Genomic DNA, 11,029 nt, shown 5'->3' with positions numbered 1-11,029 from the left:
TCATTCACTTCTCCGGATTCTCTTCTGCTTCTCTTTCGCTTCGCTAGCTTCTCCTCCGAATCTGAGCAAACAAATATATACCGCCGCTTCCGCTTCTCCTTCCTGAAACTTCTGCTTCCCACCCTTCTCCTCGTCGCTCTCTCTCGGTCTCTCCCCGACACGGGCAGCGGCGACGGCGCCCCGCCGGTGGCCCCCGCCGTGGCTCCCCCCTGCGCTGCCTCCTCCGGTCCATCCGCATGCGCTTGACGAAACCCTAGCTGCGTCTTCCTCGTCGTCGTCGGCGGCGGCTCAGCTCAGCGGCTGTATCTGCCGGTACGTCGCCATCTTCTTCCCCTAATTCCTCTCATGGCTCCTCTCCCAGATCCCCTCTCCCTCCAAGATCCCCTCTCCCAGATCCTCTCCATTACAATTTTCAATAACCTGTGTGTCACTGTCCTCCATGTGTAAGTGATCTGTTCAAAACGAATACCTATTCATAGTGTATGTTCTCTACAAATAAGATAGATTTAGATTACATTGGTTCTGAAGACTTAGATGGTACCGTACGAATGCAGCTGCAGCAACAGTTCTACCATATTGCCACTATGCAGCTACCGAAATCTCAATCGGCTTTATATCTTACTGATGATGTTGTTGCCATTAGTTTTACCTCCTATAATTATTAATTTTGCCTACAGCTTCATCCGCAAAATTTAGTATTTCATGTTTGTGATTTGCGGATGAAGCTGTAGGCAATAATTTATTAATTCATCTCTGTATCTGCCGGTTCTAGCATTAGATTTAGATTACATTAGTTCTGAAGACTTAGATGGTACCGTACGAATGCAGCTGCAGCAACAGTTCTACCATATTGCCACTATGCAGCTACCGAAATCTCAATCGGCTTTATATCTTACTGATGATGTTGTTGCCATTAGTTTTACCTCCTATAATTATTAATTTTGCCTACAGCTTCATCCGCAAAATTTAGTATTTCATGTTTGTGATTTGCAGATGAAGCTGTAGGCAATAATTTATTAATTCATCTCTGTATCTGCCGGTTCTAGCATAATTATTAATTTTGCCTACAGCTTCATACCTGCTGAGTCCATGTACATCCAGAGCAAATATTTATTTGAGAATTTTCATTTAAATATAGAAACTTAAGCTTTCAAAAAGGGAACTTTAGACTTGGTAGGTTGCGTGTTTGTCACCTAAATTTTACATCGTTAAGTCTGCTGCAGCCCCCCACCCCCCGCCCAGGCCCCTGTATGCACAGCGACGGTACCAGTTATGAGGTATAGGCCACCGGTCTCTGCTTGCTGCAACAGATAGCAGCCCAGGCCTCTCTCTGGCAACAGAACATAGGTCCTCCATGAAAATCTGCCTCCACAACTCCATTGTCTGCGAAGGTACATGCTCACCCATATTTATTACGAAACAACTTATACCTCCACTAATCATGCTGCTTATACTTAAAAAAAAATGAAATACTCATGGTTAGAACCCTACATCCATTTGTAAAGGCGAGCAAACTATTTTGCATCGAGACATTGCTGCAATAAATTGATTCTTCGTTTGGAAAAGATTCAGGTACCTATTTCAGATATCTACTAATTCATCTCTTTTTAAATCCTTTGGGTAATGCAGCACACTAATCGTAATTTATAGCCACATGATTCTCGTTGCTCTGCATCTCCTTGGAAATTGGATGGAATGCATCGCGTTGACGATAACACCTGGATTACGACTCTGATGCCAAGCCTTCTTGCTGACAAATAAAAAAAGGAATAACATTATTTGAAAGAGTAGCAAGGTCAGTGTTTTTTTCCCTTGTTTGATTCATGCCAGTTATGACTTAGTTCAATAGCTCAAATTCACATTACAAGGTCAGTGCTTCACATTGTTTGCTTTTTTTAATTAGTGTTCAATAGCCTCATATAGTGCCGCTTGTTGTTAGATTTTGGAAGAACTAATTCATGGATACTTTTCCTAACGTGTCTGTCATGTTTCTCAGTGGCATATTATTCTTCAAGATTCAGACATATATATACTATGGAGAGCGACCCTCAAATTAGTGTAGCCTCGGTGCAGCTACAACCTATGTGTGTCCACAGTTTCAAATTTGGATCTTGTCTAAATATTTTTCTGTTTTGCAGCTCATCCAATGCCTACAATGACTGCGTCCCCCAACATGGCTTGCAACGGCCCATCGCTCCTCACTACTCTCTCCACCAGCATGTTGTGCTAACCAGCTCCAGAATTGCAAGTAAGCAATGGTTCAGTCCAATATTGATGGAATATATTTCATGAGTTTACATTTATATTTAGGTACATAGCAATTTAAGATGCTATGAGCCGGGTAATGATTACCTTTTACTCTAATTATATGTTTTTCTCTTCCTTCTTTTGGTCAATTTCGATTTGGCGGTTTGCCTTGTGTCTGATAGTTTACTCAGTGTGTTACTAAAGTCCCAAAAGATCCGCTCTACACTTTAGTAACCTGCCCTGATCTTATTAGTTAGCTGTTTTCTACGACTGCTAGCTTGGCAGCCTGCATTCCTACATTGCAATTTTATTTTCAGTTCTCACTATTCACAAATTGCCTACCTGGTTTACCAATGTACGTGCTTAGTGTTTTAAAACAAGCATTTATAGGCATACATGAATGGCGATGGTTTCCTACTTAGAGTTCTTGCTTGGCAGCTTCTATTCCTCGAATGCGACTTTATTTTCGTTGCTCACCATTCATAAATTGCCTTGTTGGTTTGCCAATTAGGTGCTCAGCGTTTCCAAAAAAAAATTGTAGGCATACATGGATGGCAAGCAACACAACAAAATAAATTTTTTGTAGGCACTCATGGATGACAAGCAACATGAACAAAAAAAAAAAGTGACGAGGATTTCAACCAGGTTGAACTAAGAGTTAACCTTCGCTTGCTTCTGCAGAGATTAGATAACCGGTAATGTCACCTATTTTCTTTTCTTTGGATTTTGCAGGCCATGAGATAAGGCAACGAACTTTCTCCCAACGTGATTACTCGGAATTTAAATGATCGGTTCATTGCTATATCATCCTGAACTTGACACAGCAATGGTGAAATTTTATAATCAATGGTCCACTAATTCTCAGGCAACAGATGATGTGAGACCCGCTCCCTCCCTCTTTCTCTCTCTCTGCACACAGTGCCAAAAGTTTCTTCTATCCAGGTCGAAAAAATGGAGTTGTTATACTGCCAGCTATTCTTTTAGATTCCTATTACCTTTTGCCGTCCACAAATTTTACAGAATTTTCCTGTAATTGGATTGTCTTATACTCATTCCTATCGTCATTCTACCACAAGCTGAAGCTGTCGGGGGAGCAGCATAATAACAGTGGGGATCCCAGCGCAAAAACCAGACGGGATTCACACACCAACAACTGCCAAAACAAAAGAAAATTTCACCACAAAGTTTTGTGGGTCCCGTACTATAGATCGATACTTGCTTTTACAAACCATGAATTGTTTATTTGTTTTTCTGTAATGTTAAGATGCCTGCACCGGATGCGCGGAATGGTGCGGTGATGTACGATAAATAGTTTCGTTGTGTAAATAGTTGTTCGTCTTACTTCATTGATCTACTTCCATATAGGCTATTATTCCGTGCTCTACTGTTTAAAGAACGTTCTACAAGCATCTGTACTTGATTAGATTGTTTATTTGTTCCATGTCACAGATTTCATGGTACGACCAAATGCCTTGTTCAGGGGACAGTGAGCAGCATCCAAAGGTGCAGACTTAATATCATGTAAAATAGACATACCTCTTTGTTCCAAGGGAGTCCCTTCTTTTTGTTACATTGTTTCAGATGGGAAAGCTGAGGTGACACATTAAAAAATATTTCAGCTTTAGGGAAATGAAATTGGGGGTGCATCCTGGAGCTCGGGTTCCCTGTGTTTTTAGCTGTATGCTGATTCTGAGAAATCTACTGCATGCAGCCCTTGTTTTTACCGATCCTCTTTATAGGCTTAAGCAGCAGTAGTCCAACTCAATGTAAGCAAGCCTCTTCCTGATCTGGTCTCTGCATTCTGATGTTTCATTTCATCTTACTGATTTTTTACAGCTATGTTGCTTGGGCTTCATCAATTGAGCAGGATTAATCGCTCCACTATTTTTTCCTTTTGATAACCCAGTCAATACCTACTACTTTTAGGTACTTCTTTGGATTAATCTCCTCATCCTCTTCTTCAAGGTACATTAGGTTGCTCCTCTCATTTAAGTTGATTTTTTCCCATGGAAGTTGTTTTTGCCATAGATGCAATTGACAGCTGGCTAGCCACAGGACCAAGGTATGTTCATCCATTTTTTCCTTGTTTCTTTCTGGTATCTATTTATGGGGTATAAATATGACCTGTTTCTTTTTCTTCACCTTCCATTGATCAGTGATGTTTCAGAGGTTACATATCTTTCTATTACAACAATTATTTCTTAGCTTACAAAATAATGGCCTTCATATCATGTGTGTGTTTGATTCTGAGAATAGAACAAAGCCCGATGAAACTTAATAGTTTGGTTTGTTCATACACGGTTGGCCCCGAGCAGTGCTTGCTAGAATAGTGTCAATGCAAAAATAGGACTATACATATTTTCGGTAATACAGATATCAGGATATTGCATTACCAAGGATAGAACATTTGAGTGCATACGAATTACACAATGCCTATTTGCAGAAGTAATAATAATCAATAGCAGCTCTATGAATAAAAACAGTTGCCTTTGTTTTCTCTGCTACCTTATATTTATATTTCAAATGAAGAAGTATGCCAGTGCTTAGGACCAAGCCTTCCATCAGGAGGCTTCAGCTTGACTGCCTAAGCAAGTAAGCCTACTAAATAAGGAAGTAACTACCTCATGGTTTAAAAAAACGTTCATAAAACAGACTTTCCCTGTCATGATTCCACTGCTCCAGGTTAGTAATAGGGTACTTAAATTTGTTCTACGAAAAGCAACTATGCCGCTGCTATTATTTTCCACCGCAAACATCTAAATTCACTGGCAAGTTAGCATTTGTAATTGTAACTTATGCTTCTGCGAAATTGTACTGCCAAACCCATAGCAAAAATATATGTGGACCCATAGCAAAAATATATTTGTCCACATAGCAAAATTCTAAGTTTTTCTGGTTATGCTTCAGTACCAAATTGTAGAATGTATTAGGCTCCTATATTCTTCATAGCCACAGAATATATCAGGCTCCAATATTTTAGACTTATGATTTGTTCTTCTTCACTGATGATTTGTTCCCGGTTACTTTCCTCAAAGTAGCCTACCTAGAAACTAAATTCCATTCATTATTTCTGCTAATGCAGTCATGTCACTGGTGAGTCACTGTAAAGTAATTCAGCTTTGAATACCAAAATGTCTGAAACCATTTAGAGCTCCACTTATATACATGGGCCTTCTATATTGCCTTCCATGCTGCCCACACATCTATAAGGCAATTTTCAGATTTCCTTGTTCACTGCAGCATTTTCAGCGAGAGCCCATACTATATCAATCAGAAATTATTTGCCAATTATTTACCGTTTACATGTACTTGCCAACCATAGCTCTGGAGTTGGTAATTCATGTCCCATGCTATATTACATTAACTGAATGTGGGGCTACACAGCTTATTACCTTTGAAGCCCCATTGTTATATTGCTAATTCAACAGCTATCTTCATTCACGCACCATCTGACAGCTGTTTCTCAATATCTCATTCCATCATTTGTTTTAATACAAGGTTATCCCACACTTTCTTATATTGATTTAAACTACTATTTCTGATGGGAAAATAGTTTCAGTGTGGCCTCACTGTTCTGCATTTTGCCTTAGGTTCATGGGAAATGCTCTTTTAATTCCAGTGACTGAGCTATGCATGAGTTTGAGCTCTAGCTCTGATAACCTGTCTATGGCAATTAATAGCTCCACCTTCCTGCCTATTTCTCTTCTGGTAAACAAGATGCGGGTTGTTACACACCTTCATCACCCTTTTAAGCGGTTGGTGTTCATGCTGGATACTTGATGATCAAACGATTTGAAAATCAACCTTTTAGCCATAAATCTTCAGCTTCTACTATCTACTTTGCGTCTGAAGTCACACAGCGCAGTTCATACCTGCCAGCATTTCTTGTGAACTATAGTGTGTGTTGATAAGCCATTAAAATTCCTTGTTGCACATAAGCGATTTTATTGTTCAGAACAGTAGTCCTTTCAACATTATATCACAATACTCATAGATAGGGATATTGTTGTAAATGGTATGATATAAAATATGTTTCCTCTTCTTTTGCTTTACATAATCTTTGACACTAAGATGCCAATAAGCTTAAATTCTTGGCGCCAATTGCTGCATTTTTTATACATTTTTTAAGATTATTATTGATATGTCAGATAGTCCTAGGGAAGAAGATATTAGGAAAGTTTTAAACTTATTTATATGGAACGCTAAAAGATACAGCAACCTCATGAATAGGTAAGGCATCATATAGTAAGAAAAGATTGGTGATATGTGTCTACAGGATTCGGTCACAGAACTACGTATTCTTTTACTCTATTTCCCAATAGAACCCATAATTATTCGTTATTGTTGCTAGGATACCTATCTGTTGTATGTGTGCCCCCAAATTTACCTCATGTCTGCATTGTATCAGACCAGTGTGCTGTATGAGTTTATCCTCCTCTGCTTCCATTCTGCAGGTTGACTCCCTCTTCTTTCTGCCACTGGATTATCTCTCTCTTTTGATTTGGATTTCCATGGATTAGTTCCTGTCTGCTGCACGATCCCATCTAATGTACCATACAAACTATCTGCACATGTAATATATCTCTATGCATGTAATGTATATGTATGCTTCATCCTCGACTCTTTGCAGACTTCAAGCATGTGTAATATATACATTCTATATATACTATATACTTTGTTAGTCGCCGCACTTCTCCACATTCAATATTTTACGTATGGCTACTCCGCATTCAAAATTTTTAAATGACTCATTTTTGTTTATTGTGTGTATATTCAGTCTGCTCCTTCAATTAGCATCCTGCATGTTCCAACTTATTACATCCCCGAAGACAGCATATTATATACGGCATGAGAATTGTACATTCAAAAACCTGAGCTTATCCCCTTACCGGCGCGCACAAAGGTGTGCGGCCTTCACTAGTTCAAGCAACAACGATGGGAGACCTCACGCTGATCAGATCCACACGTTTGGTAGAAGTTCGTTCAATTGTGACAAAAACAGTTCGTGGCTTAGAGTAGAGTGGAGGAAAAAATATTCGGTAAAGCAGTTTGAGATTTACCCGCGTTTTAGATGGCATTGCCCATCTTAAGACACCCCGTTGTGCGTCTCCCCGACGAGTCTTTCTTGGAGGCGTTATTGGGTTTTTTGAACGAAGAACGAGCGTCTTATCGCCCTCGTTGACCTGTTGGCCGACCTCGCCATTTAGACCTCCTTGCACTACTTACTTAGGAAGTGTTGCGATCTCTAATGATCTAGCCTCTTGCCGGTGTGTTGGCCGAATTTGGTATCAACAAACCTCTTTTCACACTTTGTGTGCCATCTCAAAATCATTTATACTCTCTGTAAGTGCATCTAGCCCTTTAGTGAGTTTTGTTAAATTTAATGATAACACAATTAAAGATCTAACAAGTTGAGTGTTGAACAGAAAATTGAGTTATTGCATACACTTGTGGATTGTATAATGAGAAGTGTATCCAAGGTTCAATAAGAAGGCAAACTTAATGGTATTCCACGTAGTGTTGAAATGAAGGCCAAATTATGTATTGTTGTTTTGGAAGATTATGAAAACAATTTAGTTCAAGCAGAAGACAACAATGCAAATGGAATCGACGAAATGGCCTCTATGTTGTGGGATATCATAGCATCATTTGAAAGCAAGCATATTTGGTAAATAACAAATGAGACATGAGTAGATGATTTTGGTTGGTCTCAATAATGGCTTGCTTTGCATGAACAAGAAGAAATTGATAGTTGACTTATTGATCAAGTTGGAAGCATGAAGATGCAAACTATCAAGAATAATGGTACTGAAGAGGACCGTGACACCTAAGAGGGGGGTGAATTAGGCAACTTAAAATTCTACTTCTCCAAACTCTAAACTATGGCCTCTTTTTCTAACCTTAGCAAAACCTATACAAAAGATAAACTATCTAATGTGCAACTACGGTTTTGCTAGTGTGTTGCTATCTCAACCGCAAAAGGAGTAATGTATACAATATAAATGCGGAAGCTAAAGAGTAAGGTAGAGATATGCAAACTCCCGTCGACGACTTCGGTATTTTTACCGAGGTATCGAGAAGCGCGCAAGCTTCCCCCTAGTCCTCGTTGGAGCCCCTCGCAAGGAATCCCTCGCAAGGGCCAAGCTCCCGGTCGGGTACTCTGTGGATAGCTCTAGGTCTTTCCCACGCGCAAGTGGGTCTCCGGTTAAGCCACTCGTGGCAAGCCTCTCCCGGACCGCTCCCCGCCGTCTTCACTATCAAGCTTCCGGCCGAACCGCCAGTGGCCTTGTTCCCTTCGGTATACGATGGCGGCCACACCACAAACGCGATTGGTATGATCTCGTAAGACTACAAGCCCCCTCGATGTACAACAATGGTGCGCGCAAGCACCGAGTGGTAAGAGGTATGCAAACATCACTAAACACTAGGCCTAAACCTAGAGCAAGCGCATAAGCGGTGATCTAATGAACCTAAGCACTTCACAAAGCACCTACGCTAATCACCTAATGAATCACTAAGCACTATGCATGTGGAGATCACTAAAATGGTGTACTAGCACCCTTGATATGTTTCCTCAGCTCCACTCTACTCAAATGGCCGGTTGGGGGTCTATTTATAAGCCCCATTGAGAAAGTAGCTGTTGGGGACGAAATCCTATTTTTCTGCTACTCACCGGACGCTGCTTTTGTCTAGACCGGCGGTCGTCCCGACCGTTAGAGCGCGATCAACTGATCGGACGCTGATGGCGTCCGGTCACATGCCACTGGATGCGTCCGGTCACAATTTCGTCATTCGGGAACCTCTCTGTACTTGATCGAACGCTGCAGTTCCTGTGTCCGGTCGATTAGCCGCCAGCATCCGGTTAGTGCTAAGTCTGTTGCCAGGATGATGAACAGTGTCATCGGTGCGTTCAGTCACTTTCAGTCCTCAGCGTTCGGTCACTGCTGCTAATGCCTGTTGCTGCCTAGCCTCTTGATCAGAGCGTTCGGTCGCTGTAAGAGTTGCATCCAATGCCACGTCTGGTCACCTCTGTGAGCTTGTTTCTTTATGATCTTACGTCCGGCTTGGTTCCTATCTTCGTGCTTGGACTTTACTTTATATCTTTGGTCTTCTCTTGTGCTTCTAGGATCTTGCTTATGGTGTTGATTGTCGGATCATCACGTCGCCTTTGTCCAAGTCATATCTTGCACCCTATTGGACTACAAAACAATCACTTGCAAATTCATTAGTCCAATTTGGTTGTGTTAGTCATCAAACACTAAAATTCAAAGTAAATGGGCCTAGGGCCCATTTTCCTTACAATCTCCCCCTTTTTGATGATTGATGACAACATGACCAAAGCAAGCAAATAATAAAAAATTTGAAATTTAAAAACTATCTACTTGCTAGGATGCAATGCAAAGGGCAAGGTTATATGATACTAAAAAGATACCACTTGTAAGACTAAAAGATACCAATTGAAGATATCAATTATAAAGCTAAAAGGTACCACATGTAAACATCTTTGAAAGCTTATCTTGCCCTTGCAAATGTCCCTATGTGGCATTATGGATTTAAGCCTTGCTTTTTGGTCCTATAAATTCTCCCCATTACATAGACTAATCCATAATCCACTATCCTCCCTTTCTCAGACCATTACCACTTGTAAATTATTATGATCTTGCTTTTGGTCCTACAAATTAATGCTTGCTTTTGGTCCTCTAAATTCTCCCCCTTTGGAATCAAACACCGAAAAGGAAGACATTAGTAGCACAAGGGAGGGTCAAACTTTGTGATCCTTTGTATGTTGAGTGGAATAGGTCACAAAATTTGACTATCACATTACATAGACTAAGCTCGCCCTAAATATATGCATACATATGATGGAGAATGTAGTTTATGCATAATTGGCAAATTAATGCTCAAAGGAGTTTAATCTATATAATGCATGGAGAAAGTATATAAATACCAAAGTGAAATCAACATGATGATATCGGTTTACAAATACCACATGTGGAAAATAATTTGATTTCTACCACTTGCAATAGGTGGTGGATATTTGAAGTATGATGCTTAACTCCGGAGACTCCATTTTCCTTGCAATGAGACTACTACACACATGATAAGCTTGAAAAGATGTTAGTCTCAAAGCATCTAACTTGTAGAGTAACCCCCCCTAAATTTATGCACACAAGTATGGAATACTTGTAGGAGACATGCACATTGATTTTAGAATAAAAAATACCGCTTGAAAGATGACATCACATGAATGTGAGAATCATTTTCGAAGGTGATATTTGGGAGAAATTATCTACAATTTAGACTTTGGCACATATTAGATGAACAATTATAAAACAAGCTATGTGTCGTACTCCTAAACTAATTTAAACCATGTAGGTTTGCTCCAAGGGTCAAGAGTGAAACCGAGCAAGCCTACCATATGATATAGCTAGTGTATGCTTGACAAAAGATATAAGCATGCAAATGCAAACCTAGGCATGAAAAGTAACTATATGGTAAAAGATACCAATTTGTAAGAAATACCACTTGTAGGAAATACAAATTGAAAGAAATTACATCTAGTTACCTAACATGGGAAGGGGAATTTGGGTCCATAGTATTCACTAACCCACTTGGCAATGACTTTGTCCATAATGATGCACCCCATGAAATACACCTATACTTTGCCAAGTCTCCAAATTCCCGAACTCCATCGGACTTCTCACTTCCCTTTTGGGATCCAAACATTCTTGGTGCTCTTCATATTTGAAATGATTTCCTTTGGCACCCAAAAGCGTTTGAC

At 40.1% G+C, this 11,029-nt stretch overlaps 1 long non-coding RNA gene across 27 annotated transcripts; it reads left to right on the top strand.

The window, feature by feature from the left end:
• The first annotated feature begins 176 nt into the window (after positions 1 to 176).
• LOC136517974 (uncharacterized) lies at positions 177 to 6,918 on the top strand. Of its 27 annotated transcripts, none has more exons than XR_010774405.1 (5): positions 180 to 312; positions 1,224 to 1,391; positions 1,630 to 1,795; positions 2,139 to 2,248; positions 2,789 to 6,918. It is a non-coding gene; the product is annotated as an uncharacterized lncRNA (long non-coding RNA). The 27 variants fall into 27 exon arrangements; XR_010774408.1 differs by having other exon boundaries at positions 1,630 to 2,248; positions 2,834 to 2,892; positions 2,980 to 6,918; XR_010774406.1 differs by having other exon boundaries at positions 1,630 to 2,248; positions 2,789 to 2,892; positions 2,980 to 6,918.
• The last annotated feature ends 4,111 nt before the right edge of the window (positions 6,919 to 11,029 follow it).

Source organism: Miscanthus floridulus, chromosome 17 (genome assembly GCF_019320115.1).
Source record: "Miscanthus floridulus cultivar M001 chromosome 17, ASM1932011v1, whole genome shotgun sequence".
NCBI lineage: Eukaryota > Viridiplantae > Streptophyta > Magnoliopsida > Poales > Poaceae > Miscanthus > Miscanthus floridulus.
This window is presented reverse-complemented; position numbering and strand designations above follow the sequence as displayed.